The sequence below is a fragment of the Carcharodon carcharias genome, chromosome 6 (assembly GCF_017639515.1).
Source record: "Carcharodon carcharias isolate sCarCar2 chromosome 6, sCarCar2.pri, whole genome shotgun sequence".
In the NCBI taxonomy this organism is placed as follows: Eukaryota; Metazoa; Chordata; class Chondrichthyes; order Lamniformes; family Lamnidae; genus Carcharodon; species Carcharodon carcharias.
The window spans coordinates 170,199,593-170,211,804 of record NC_054472.1 but is presented as its reverse complement, the minus strand read 5'-3'; the positions used below and the strand labels follow the sequence as shown (position 1 = coordinate 170,211,804).

General features: G+C 44.0%; 1 protein-coding gene across 10 annotated transcripts in view; it reads right to left on the bottom strand.

The window, feature by feature from the left end:
• Positions 1–12,212, bottom strand: part of LOC121279045 (receptor-type tyrosine-protein phosphatase mu-like) — an 873,720-nt gene that overhangs the window by 332,277 nt on the left and 529,231 nt on the right. The window lies entirely within an intron of this gene.

Below are 12,212 nucleotides of genomic sequence, written 5' to 3'. Positions count from 1 at the left end.
AAGACACAAGAGTTTAGAAAGAAAGAAAGGCTTGCATTTATATAGTGCCTTTCAAGACACCCAATGCACTCTGAAGCCAATTTTGTCCTGTTATTATGAAGCATGACAGCTAATTTGCACACAGCAAGTTCCCACTAGATAATCTGTGCTGAGGTGTTGATTGAAGGATAAATATTGACCAGAACATGGGGGAAATCGCCCCAGCTCTTCTTTGAAGTAGTACTACAGGACCTTTCACATCTACCTGAAAGATTGGGGCCTCAGTTTAACATCTCTTCCGAAAGGTTGCACCTTCAACAGTGCAGTACTGAATTGGAGTGTCGGCCTGATGATGGACTCAAGGGTCTAGAGAGGGGCCTGAACTCATGACTTCTGGACTCAGAAGTAAGAGTGCTACCAACTGATGTTAGGGCAAGTTCCAATCATTTGTAGAAGAAAACAATGTCCCATTTGTAAGTTGGAGAATTGTATTTGAAATTGGTTAGAGCAATTTCAATTTAAGATCAATTAATAAAGTGTAGCCAACAATTCCAATGCAGCAGGGCCCCTTCTGAAATTTGTACTTGCTTGTTCCCCAATTGCTGAGCCCTGTGGATATCCTGTGCTGGGGTTCATTAAGATCTATTAAACAGGCTGCTGGCGGAATCTGTGCTGCCACTAAGCCATCTGCCCCTGCTGTGTGAAACAATTTGGTGGGAGGGGGGGGGGAAATTCACCATGCTGTGGCCTGCATGGCTGCAGATCTTTTTTTATAGACCATCTCTTTCCTAGTCCACTTGATCAGTTTGCAATTGGTTGCATTAGCCTTGGCTGCCCATAAATATTTACAGCCCCCCTGCATTGCCTTAGCAACACTGGATGCAGGCATGCACTGGTGTTGCGTTCAGCATTACTAAGGCATTAATAAGATCAAATATATCAGGTGCGGTACTCTTGTCATTAACTCAACTCCAAAACCTGTCTTTCATCTACAAAGCTCAAGTCAGGAGTGTGATGGAACACCTGCCTGGATGAGTGCAGCTCCAACAACACTCAAGAAGCTCAACACCATCCAGAACAAAGCAACCTGCTTGATTGGTACCCCATCCACTACCTTAAACATTCATTCCCTCCACCACTGCGCATAGTGGCAGCAGTGTGTACCATCTACAAAATGCACTGCAGCAATTCATCAAGGCTCCTTCAGTAGCACCTTCCAAACCCATGACCTTTACTACCTAGAAGGACAAGGGCAGCAGGTGCAGGGAAAACAACCATCTGGAAGTTCCCTTCCAAGCCATACACCATCTGGACTTGGAAATACATCGCCGTTCCTTCACTGTCGCTGGGTCAAAATCCTGGCACTCCCTCCCTAACTGCACTGTGAGTGCAGCAGTTCAAGAAGGCAGCTCACCACCACCTCCTCTCAAGGATAATTAGGGGTGGGCAATAAATTCTGGCCTAGCCAGTGTCACCCATACCCCTCAAAAGTATAAATAATTTTAAAGAAACCTATCATTCCGAATGTTATGAGGTATTCACGAGGTCACCTGTCGCTTCCAGTCAACAATCTCAGATGTGCTAATGCAGACCTGGGAGCCAATGGAATGGCATCCCATTTCTAATTCCTGCTATGGCCAAAATTCAGGGAACGACAAGGAAAATGCAGGCCTACATTTCACTCATTGGCAACATCCCTCAGAGAGGCGGGATATGGCTTGTGTAGAAAATCTGCTGCTGGGGTTGAAACATACTGTGAAGGTTGAGGGGTTGTGTTTCCTGAGCTCTGTGAAGTGGGAAAGTAATCTCTCCCTCAGCTCTTACTTTTTCCTTGCTGACCACTAGAGTTTACCAAAAAAAAATATACATATAGAAAAAGTACTTTTACATGTTAATAAACGGTGGAACACTGCAATTTTCCAGCAATCTCCTGTAGATTAAATTCCGATAATTTCAGGTGACATCACATAGTTAATCTTTCAATAACTTGTCACCACATATCAACTGAATGAAGCTGCTTAGCTGCCATGTCAGCCATGACACACTCTGGCAATAAAACATCTTTCATCCTCCAATAGATGACAACATAATAGATCAGGCATTTTCTTTTGTTATAGAACACACTTTAGTAATCAAAGATAATGGGTGCATGGGACTGATTATTATATCATTGCAGCTGAGCCTGTGAGAAAATGAATCTCTTGCCATCACTCGCACGCTGGCATTACAATCTACTGTTCCTTCGAAATTGCATGGTATTTATTACGAGCAATCGCCATAGCAACTGTCGGAATGCAGAGGATAGCATATGTTCCGGGAGCAAAGTGTGAGCAAGTTCTGATCATCACCTAAGCACTGTGATGGGATCACAGCTTTGGGAATCACTCCAGATTCCCTGTTCAGCTTTTACAATGCTACGGGATCTCCTGTGCTCATGGTAAATGCGAGATATCTTGTCTTACTCCAAGTAATGACATATCAGATCGCCGATTCACAGTGATGGAATAAGTCAGGTGACTTAGAATTACAGAGATAAGCCACTCAGCCCAGCAGGTCCATGCTGGTAGTTATGCTCCACACGAGCTTCCGCCCATCCCTCTTCATCCGTCAGCTTCATTTTGTATTCCTCTCTCTCTCATCTTTTTATCCAGCTCCTGCTCAAATGCATCTGCAAATATGATAGAAGTGCTCCTGATATTTTTGAGCTCAAACTATGCAATCACTTGCATATTTGTGTGGAAGTTTTCAACATGTGGCCTTGGCTGTTTCTCACGTTAGTTTGATGACTGGTTGGCTTGATCTCTTATCCCTTTTAGATGGTCAGGAACATGACCTGGATTGCGGATAGACAGTTGGTAGGTTCCTGGAATGATCCTGGGTAGTTGGTGGGGAGGATGGGAAGGCAGTGGTACTGGCAAGATGGCCTTGGGTTTTCGAGCACAGGTCATGGAGCATGGAAACATGTGAGCAGCGGGTGTGCAAGGGTCTGATAGAACTGGACAGGAAGTTGCGGAACATGCGAGCATTAAGGGAGGACATCGTTATTCAAGGCAGGGAGTGGCTGTGCCTTGCAGGAAAAGAACAGGAGTATCCTGATATAATGATACTTCAGTGTGGAAAGAGTTGGAGTGTTTTCCAAGCAATGGACAGGAGGCCTGATTGTGGCAGTTACAAGCAGGGTGGTCGTATGGTGGCATTGGTTTGGTGATGGCAAGGTGTGGATGCAATGGTGATCACCTGGTCCCCGCTTACTGCCATATGACATCAAACTTCCAGAGTTTGACCCAAAAGCAAAATACTGAAGATGAAGGGTCATCATCAACCTGAAAGTTTGGGTTGGATGTTACGGGGGAATGGATTGCCCCCTCCCCACTCCCCGCCACCCCCCACCCGGAATGGAGGTCTGCCAGCAGCCGACACGCCATAAAGTAGCCCACCCCACAGCCATAACAGGCTGGGGGAGGACTAATCTTTTCAAGAGGGGGGGTCTGATTAGCAGCCCTGACGGTGCCAGAATTCAGTAAAAGTGGGCAGTGCCTGGGCTGCAGGAAGACAAGCAGTGGCTGTGCAGAATGATAAGTCTCAAAGTCTCAGGCTTTTAGGACGGGCAGGATCCGAGAGCCCAAGGAGGAGGGAGAGTGGGGTGGGGGGTTTGCGGGGGGGGGAGAACCGAGTTTCGGAGGGCAGGTAGCAAGGAAGGGAAGGAGTGACATCTTGGGACAGAATGCCCCAGGTGAGCACAGTGCACCGCCAAATGGGGTGGCCCCCTCCTTCCTGTCCTTTTCATCTAGGCCACAAAAAATGCCTGCCCACACCAACTGTGTTATATCCCACGGTTGTGATAAAACCACTGGTAGTGTATTATCCTGCTCAACAGGCTTAACTGACCTTTAATTATTCATTTAAATGTGTGTGTGTGTGTGTGTGTGGGGGTGGGGGGTGGGGGGGGGGGCTGCCAATTTTGGCACCTGCTGACCCAGCATTTTATGGGGGTCAGCTTGGGGGTGGGCAGGAGGGTGATGGGCTAGCCACCCGACATAATTTACATGCCACCGCCACCCGACCCTGTCACCCATCCCGGCCACTGAAAACAAGCCCAGCGGGGGTGGGGCGGGGGGTGGGGTGGGGGGGTGGGGGGCTGTAAAATCCAGGCCTCCACCTCTGTTTGTCCCTGCAGACACTGCCTGACCTGCTGAGTATTTCCAACATTTTCTGTTTTTCTTTCTTATTTTGACCTGATTGAGTAGCTGAATTAGTGAGGTACAAAGACTTGCAAACTGATTTTCTCAGGTGTTGTTTAATGGAGTTGTAACTGTAGAGCAAAATCTCTTGGTAAGAGCTATCAGAATTTAACTGGGCACTTCTACCAAGTTAAAAAAAAAACTACATTCCCAATAACACAATGGGCAGGATCTCTAAGTTGGTGAGGGGGTGGGGGGGGCGGTTGGGGGCAGGGCCCGCTCGCCAATGTGTAAAATGGCGTGGGTTGACGGCGGGTGGAACTCATGATGTCACCCCGCCTCATTTCAATTTTCAGGTCGACGGGGGCACCAACGGCCAATTGAGGCCATTGGCAAAGTCATTAACCTCATTAATGGACCTGCCCGTCCAACCTTAAGGTAGGCGGGCAGGCCAGGAGCCCTGGTGGGCATCAGAAAATGAGGTTTCATGAGGGTTATTAAAAATTTAATAAATGTATGAGTTAAAGTGATGGACATGTCACAACCAGAGTCACATCAGGGGACATATCAGGGATATTTTGTTTTTCCACCTTTAGCATTTTTAAATTTGGCACCAATCTCCCTGAGGCAGCACTTAGCCTCAGGGAGATGAGTGCGCTCATCCACACGCGCATGCGCGAGAGAGCGCACTCCCAGCTGAGGGAGTCCCCCCTGCCCGCACAGGGAGCACTCCCTGGCCGACGTCACACTGGGTGCGACTTAATTGGCCTGTCCATGTAAAATGGCGGTGTGCCCGATCGGAGGGGCGCCTGCCCGCGCCCCCTCCTGCACTTCCCCCCCAGTGGGGAAAAATTCTTCCCCACGAGTGAAGATGCCTTCGTATCACATGTGTAACAAGATTATAAACCCTTAACAAAACAATTTATGATTTTGTGGCAGAGAGATATTTACTCCGTGCTTTGCTTAATTGTGTAAATAAATGAATGGCATATGCTACCACAGTATATCAAGAACATTTGAAGTCTTTATGTGGTGAGAGTAAAAAGAGGAAGAAAATACGTAAAACACCAGACTGGAGCTTAGGGAGTAAGAAGAGAGGAAAGTTCAATGGAGTGAAAGCTATAATTGCATCAATAAACAGAGAGAAAGATGTGGGAAGGAAAGGAAATGAAGGACTTACATTTATATAGTGCCTTTCATGACCACAATGGGTTTTACAGGCAATTAAATACTTTTCAATGTAGTTACCATTGCGATGTAAGAGATGCGGCAGCTCATGTGTGTACAATATTCCACAATCAACAGTGTAGCAATGACCAGATAATCTGATTATGTGATGTTGATCGAGGGATAAATATTGTCCAGCACTCCAGGGATAACTCCCTCGGCTCTTCCTGAAACAGTGCCTTGCAATCTTTTATATCCACTTGAGAGGGCAGGCAGGGCCTGAGTATAATTTCTCATCCAAAAGACTGCACTACCAACAGTGCAGGCCTCCCTCAGTTTGGCGCTGGAGTGTTAGCCTTGATTTTTGTACTCAAATATTAAACCCACTGATTCAGAGGCAAAAGTGCTATTATCTGAGCCATGGCTGACAATGAAGGAGCTTAAAGGCTAGAGAAGCTGCAAGGATTGTCTATCAAACAAAATATTTTACCAGGAGTGGGAGTAAAGAGCCTCCCCAGATATAGGAAGAATATTCACGTTTTGAATAGACTTTCTAGAAGAATCTAACAGGATGTGGAATTTATTTCATCCAGCTAGGACTATTCCTCCGCAAACCATTAGAAGTTGAAGAGCAGAATATTGACACTTAACGTCATTGTTGAGGTTAGCTGTTGCCATAGCAATTCATACCATAATAATTGTCACTCAGTTCTCTTTGCATAGGTGTGACAAAGAAAGCAAAGCACAATACACAGCTGAGAAACTCAAACATCTGCAAGCTGAGCTCCCTCAATGATTCAGTGGTAAAGTCAGCAAGTAATTGAACAATACAAACCAGGATGCCAAAGGTTCTTAATCTGGGCTGGGGTAGCTAATCCCAACTTGAAGTAGCATTTGTAGTCTACAAATGTCTTCAGCAACCTGACCTACGATGAAGAAAATCAATCATATTGGCCCTGATTGCTATCAGGGATCTATCGGGAAAAGCCACCCACTTTAGTTGAACAGTCTGCCAACACCCCTGTGCCCACTGATCTACATTAGCTCCCGGGCCAGCAAGACCTTGACGTTAAAATTCTCATCTTTCTATTCAAACCCCTTCATGACATCCTGTTTAAGCAAGTCTATCTCATTCAGCAGAGCATTTACAAAGTTAGCTACTCAGGTATCTTTTTTAAAAAAAAATCCAACAAAGTCACCTGCAAATAAACCACCTGCGGAACAGGAAATGAATGAAGTTTGGGAGATCTTAAATATAATAGTCCCAAAAAGTCCACTGCCAGTCAAATGCTCTCTTGCTGTAATACTGATGGGTGCCCAAGGGAACGGTAAGAAACTTGGCCTTTTCCCAGCTCAAACCTGACCAACTTTGTAAGAAGAGGGGGGGGGGGGTCCGAGGCACAGAGTCTCTATTTCCTGGTTTAATAGTGGAAACTGGCTCATGGTTGACGAAAGTATGCCTGATTGATATAACTCCACAGCATCCAAGTGTGAGAAGAAATAAAAACTTGCATTAATATAGCACCTTTCGTGACCTCACAGCCACTGAAGTATTTCTGAACTATGGGCCTTGTTGGAATTGGGAAACATGGCAGGTAACTATACACGCAGCAAGGCTTCACAAATGGTAGTAAGTTAAATAATGAAGGGCTGGATGTTAGCAGGCTGGTTTTCTGCTAAGTGTTGTGAAATTTTTACGGCGCATTTAGCAAAAACTTTGGATTAGGGTCTTACCTGAAAGTTGGCATCTCCAATAGTACAGCACTTCCTCAGTACTGCATTGAGGGGCCAACCTATATTATCAGGGTTAATCTATATTATCAGGGTTCTCCTGCTTGTCGGTTGTAGAGCTGGTGGGGAGATCATAGAAGTTCCAGAAAAGCAGCAGGAACATCAGTTATGCCATTTTCCAAGATTTCCATGGCTCTTCTGAGTTATGTTGGAGAAGCAGGAGATGTTTCCTTTGTAAATTCACCTGAGTGGTGCTTAATGGTCTACTGTCTCAGAAGAGAGGTTGTGATGACTGAGACAAGACTGGCACCTTCATCCCTTCAATGACTGCATCAAGGCATTTGACCTTTCCCCTTATTTATTCCCTCAAGAGGAGTGCTGATCAATAAATTGGCAGTGATGATTTCCTTCTGGCTGCTTAAGCAGCAGAGCCAAAGTCACATTGTAAGAATGGAATAAGGTTGCTAAGAAAACTGTTCCCACATAAGAGAGATATAAAAACGAAATGAGATGAATTTTAAACGTGAGGAGAGATGGATTTTAAAAAGGACCAATTTACTGACGAGATTCATAATGAATACGATTGTCAGTATCCCTGTTAGCATTGCCTGTAGTAAAACAGCCCAGAAAGATGACAAGAAGAGTTAAGTTTTAATAAGATTTTAGACCCACACCATGCAATAGCCTTGAGGGGCGTTTTTGATGGCATATGAAGAGTTGTATTGTGCAGATGGGGTTAGGGGGATGAGCTGGAGGTTGAAGTTTTAGTCTTTTTTCCATCTTGAGTGTCACTCAAGGCCAGCATTTATTGCCCATCCTTAACTGCCCTTGAGACGGTGGTGGTGAGCTTGATACAACTTGATGCCTTGCTAGACTATTTTAGAGGGCAGCTAAGAGTTAACCACATTGCTGTGGGTCTGCAAGCATATGTAGACCAGACCGGGAAAGGATGGCAGCTTTTGTCCCCTGAAGGATATTAGTGAACCAGATGGGTTTTTACAACAATATGGTAGTCTCATGATCACTATTAATGAGGCTAGCAGTTCATTCCACATTTATTAATTAAATTAATTAAAATTTCCCCAAACTGTTATAGTGGAATTTGAATTCATGTCCCTGAAGCGTTAGTCAGAATTATGAGTTCAGTAACATTACTACTAGTCTACCGAGGAATGGATTGTTTTCAGAGAGGTCCTTGGATTATTTTTTTGGGCACATTGCAATTGGATGTTTAAGGTTAGGAATTCAACCATCATGCATTTGTTTTTTGGAGGAGTAAAATGCGGCCTCATGGGATATGGCACTGTGTGAACTTGATACCTACAACAAAGACAACTGTGCTTATATAGCACGTTTAATGTAGTAAAAGATCCCAAGGTGCCCCTCAGAGGCATAATCAAACAAAATTTAACACTGAGCCACATAAGGAGATACAAGAACAGATGACCAAAAGCCTGGTCAAAGAGGTAGGTTTTAAAGGGTATCTGAAAGGTGGAGAAATGGGAAGGTTTAGGGAAGGAATCTGAGAGCTTAGGCCCTAGGCAGCTAAAGGCATGGCCGTCAATGGCAGAGCAATCAAAATCGGAGATGTGTAAGAGGCCAGAATTGGAGAAGCGCTGAGATCTTGCAAAGCTATGAGGCTGGAGGAGGTTTGAGGGATAAGTAGGGGTGAGCCCATAGAGGGATTTGTCAGCAAGGGTGAAAATTTTAAAGTAAAGACATTTGGCAGACCTGGAGCAAATGTAAGTCAGTGAACATAAGGGTGAACCGTGAATGGGGCTTGGTGTAAGTTAGAGCATGGACAGCAAGCTTTGGATGAGCTTGCATTTATGTAGGGTGGAAGGTGGGAGACCTAACTGCAGCGGAGGCTGGACCAATGGGGGACTGGAAGTCTAGTTCTGGAGGTTTCTGAGTGAGCACATATGATCTGTAGCTCTTCCCTATGTCTCAATAAACCAACACTGTTTATTCTGACATCAGTCTCTCCCCATTATTGTTTGCAAGCAGCAATTGAGGAGAACATAGGAAGGCGTGCAGTTAGAGTTCGGTTGGCCAACAAACTCATTTACCCAAGACATAAAAAGCTGAAAGTAATATTCACACCACTTAAGTGCCAGGAAATGTCCTTCTCTCCAACAAGAGAGAATCTAACCATCTATGTTTGACATTCAATGGCATTCCCATTGTTGAATTTCCCACCATCAACATCCAAGTGGTCATCATTGACCAGAAACTTAATTGAACCAGCCATACTGTGGCTACAGGATCAGAGGCTGGGAAATTTAAAAGATTATCAAGATTTAAAAGATTTAAAAGATTATCAGAGGCTGGGAATTCTGTGGTGAGTAACTCACCTCTTGACTCCCCAAAACCTGTGCATCCTCTAGATGGCACAAGTCAGCAGTATGATGAAATTCTCTACACTTGCCTGGATGAGTGTGACTCCAACAACACTTGAGATGCACGACACCATCCAGGACATAGGAGCCTGCTTGATCAGCAACCCATCCACCAACTTAAAAATTCACTCCCTTCACTACCGACACAGTGGCAGCAGTGCATACTGTCTACGAGATGCACTGCAGCAATTCACCAAGATTCCTTCGACAGCACCTTCTAAGCCCATGACCTCTACCCTGAGAAGGGCAAGAACAGTAGATGAATGGGAACACCACCTGCAAGCTTCCCTCCAAGGAGAAGCTTACAGAGATAGGAGGGTCAAGGCTGTGGAGGAATTTGTCACACAAGTGAGCAAGATTTACTAAGATTACAGATTCATTGTTACACCATTAATGGTTATAGCTCAATTTACATACAAGTTTGACCTAATATCTGAATGAAGAAGTAGGTGATCAGACCATGAATTAATAATAATCTATAATGGAACACTACAGACTTAAAAATTATACTCCCAAGAATGTCAATATCATGAAATATATTGAAGCAAAGACATAATTTATGCACACTTTTCTTAAAAAGTGCATTTTCTCAGCAGTATATTATAGAAGGCAGCACTAAAATATGTAAATCAATTCCAAATTCAGTTTGCAAAGTGTTAGTGCTGCTGACAACCTAATGTTTACTTTCCATATTGTAAATGAATAAATAGAATTCTGTCACGTGGCCTCCGACTGCTATTTTAGATAATGTCTACTTCCTGCCCAATTACCTACTGCACGTTCAATTGGAAAGCATACTTCCCAAATTCAGTCATCTCCAGGGACATTATTAAATATAAGAAAACTTAGTCAACAGGCGCCAATGCCGGAAACAACAACCTACATGACATTTTCATGTGCGGCGCTTAATTGTAGCAAAATCTGCCTCTCAATGATTGGCCTTCACAACCACCAGCAAAGGTGCATCGAATGAAGACATGCCACATATATGAATTGTTTGCTGCATATCCATCACCTCTTGTTAGCGGAAGGATGCCAACAACAAATTTAGTTGTAGGAAATACCAGAGTTCAGACCCCATGAACTTTAGGAGAAGACTCTCTTTTGGTGAGTAAAACCCATACATTCAATGATAATAGCTGCAAGGCTGTAAAGATTTGAAATGAGATGCACAAGAGCAAGACAGCCCTGTTATTTCCTCGCCAGAAACATTGATTGCAAGGCACAAGCGCGTGTAGCTGACATGGTGCATTCTATGTACCGGAATGCAATAAACTTTAACATTATTATAATGTGCTCCTTGAGAGGCAAGCAAGTTACATCAAGCAGCAAAATGCATACCAAAGTGATTGCCTAAAATATGCACCAGCTTTTCACTAGAGGAAACCAAAAGTAATCACACTGTCCTACATTTTCCTCATTAGCCCTGTACAGTCCTCTGTCTCAAATATTTATCCAATTTTCCCAAAAAAGAGGTAATGGCCTCTGACTCAACCATTTCCTGTGGCAGAGCAACTCACTCCATGAAAACATTTCTCTTAACACCTCTCCTCACTTTGTCAATAACAGCTTTAAATTGATGTCCCTTCATCAGCAGCTCTCAAAACGCTCTTTTGCTATTTTCTCAGGTAAAAACCTTCATACCTGTAATTTTAATTACAACAATTGCCGGAGTGTGGAGTCTCATTCATTCAAAATGTCATTATTGCTAAAGATTTTTAAAAACTAAAGTATTAAATAACATTTCTAAATGTTTCTTTGTCTCTTTCATCTCCCTCTCTTAATCATATCTTTCTTTCCTTTCCTTTATTCCGCTTTCTATTCATAATTTGGCATTGAATGAAATATTGTCACTTACATTTCCTATTTAAGACTGTGTCAGAATAAGGATTCTTCAACCTGATTGGTTAAGGAGACACACTGTTGCTTACCCTGTTCCCTGTAGAGGGAGCTACGATGCTTTGGATCTCTAATTACGAGAATTACTGGGCTGGATTTTCAGAGTCAGGGAGACTCCATGGAGGTGTGAAAATGGCAGGCATGAGCTGATTCTGAGATTCCCAACCCCATTCCCAAGGTTTCCAATTTTCACCAGTGCCATTTAAGGGTGCAGGTTTGTTCAGGTTGCAGGCCCGCACCCTGCACTGCCAACCTGGCCAGCTTCGTAGTGGGGATAGACATGTCCTCATCCTCCAATATTTTCATGGAATTGGGCCAGCTTTTAAAGTTCTTAGTCCTCATGGCACTTCAGAAGTGTCCTGAACCAGAGCCTGGATGAGAGAATCTTTTGAAAGGTAACTTCAAAAGCTCTTACCAATGCCCCCATGTCAAGCTATGCCCTACCCCCAAACTCTAGGATCTTCATACCCTCCCAAACTATGCCCCTGCACCAACCTCCCATGGCCCCTCATACCCTCCATGCCAAGCTATGCCTAACACCCACCCCCCCATACATAACTATGGCACCTCCATTCACCCACTCCATACTTTGTATAGAATCAATGAACTCTATTGTGACAATAGGATGTGTTTAAAAAGCTTACGAAAAGCAGTCACTAATTCTTGTGTGTTAGTCTTTTGTGTGACTTCTTCTCAAAAGCCTTTTGGAAATCCAAGTATAGCACATCAACTGGCTCCCCTTTATCTACCCTACTAGCTACATCCTCACAAAGCTCTAATAAATTTGTCAAACACAATTTCCCTTTTGGAAAACCATGTTGACTTTGCCTGATCATACTATGATTTTTGAAATGCA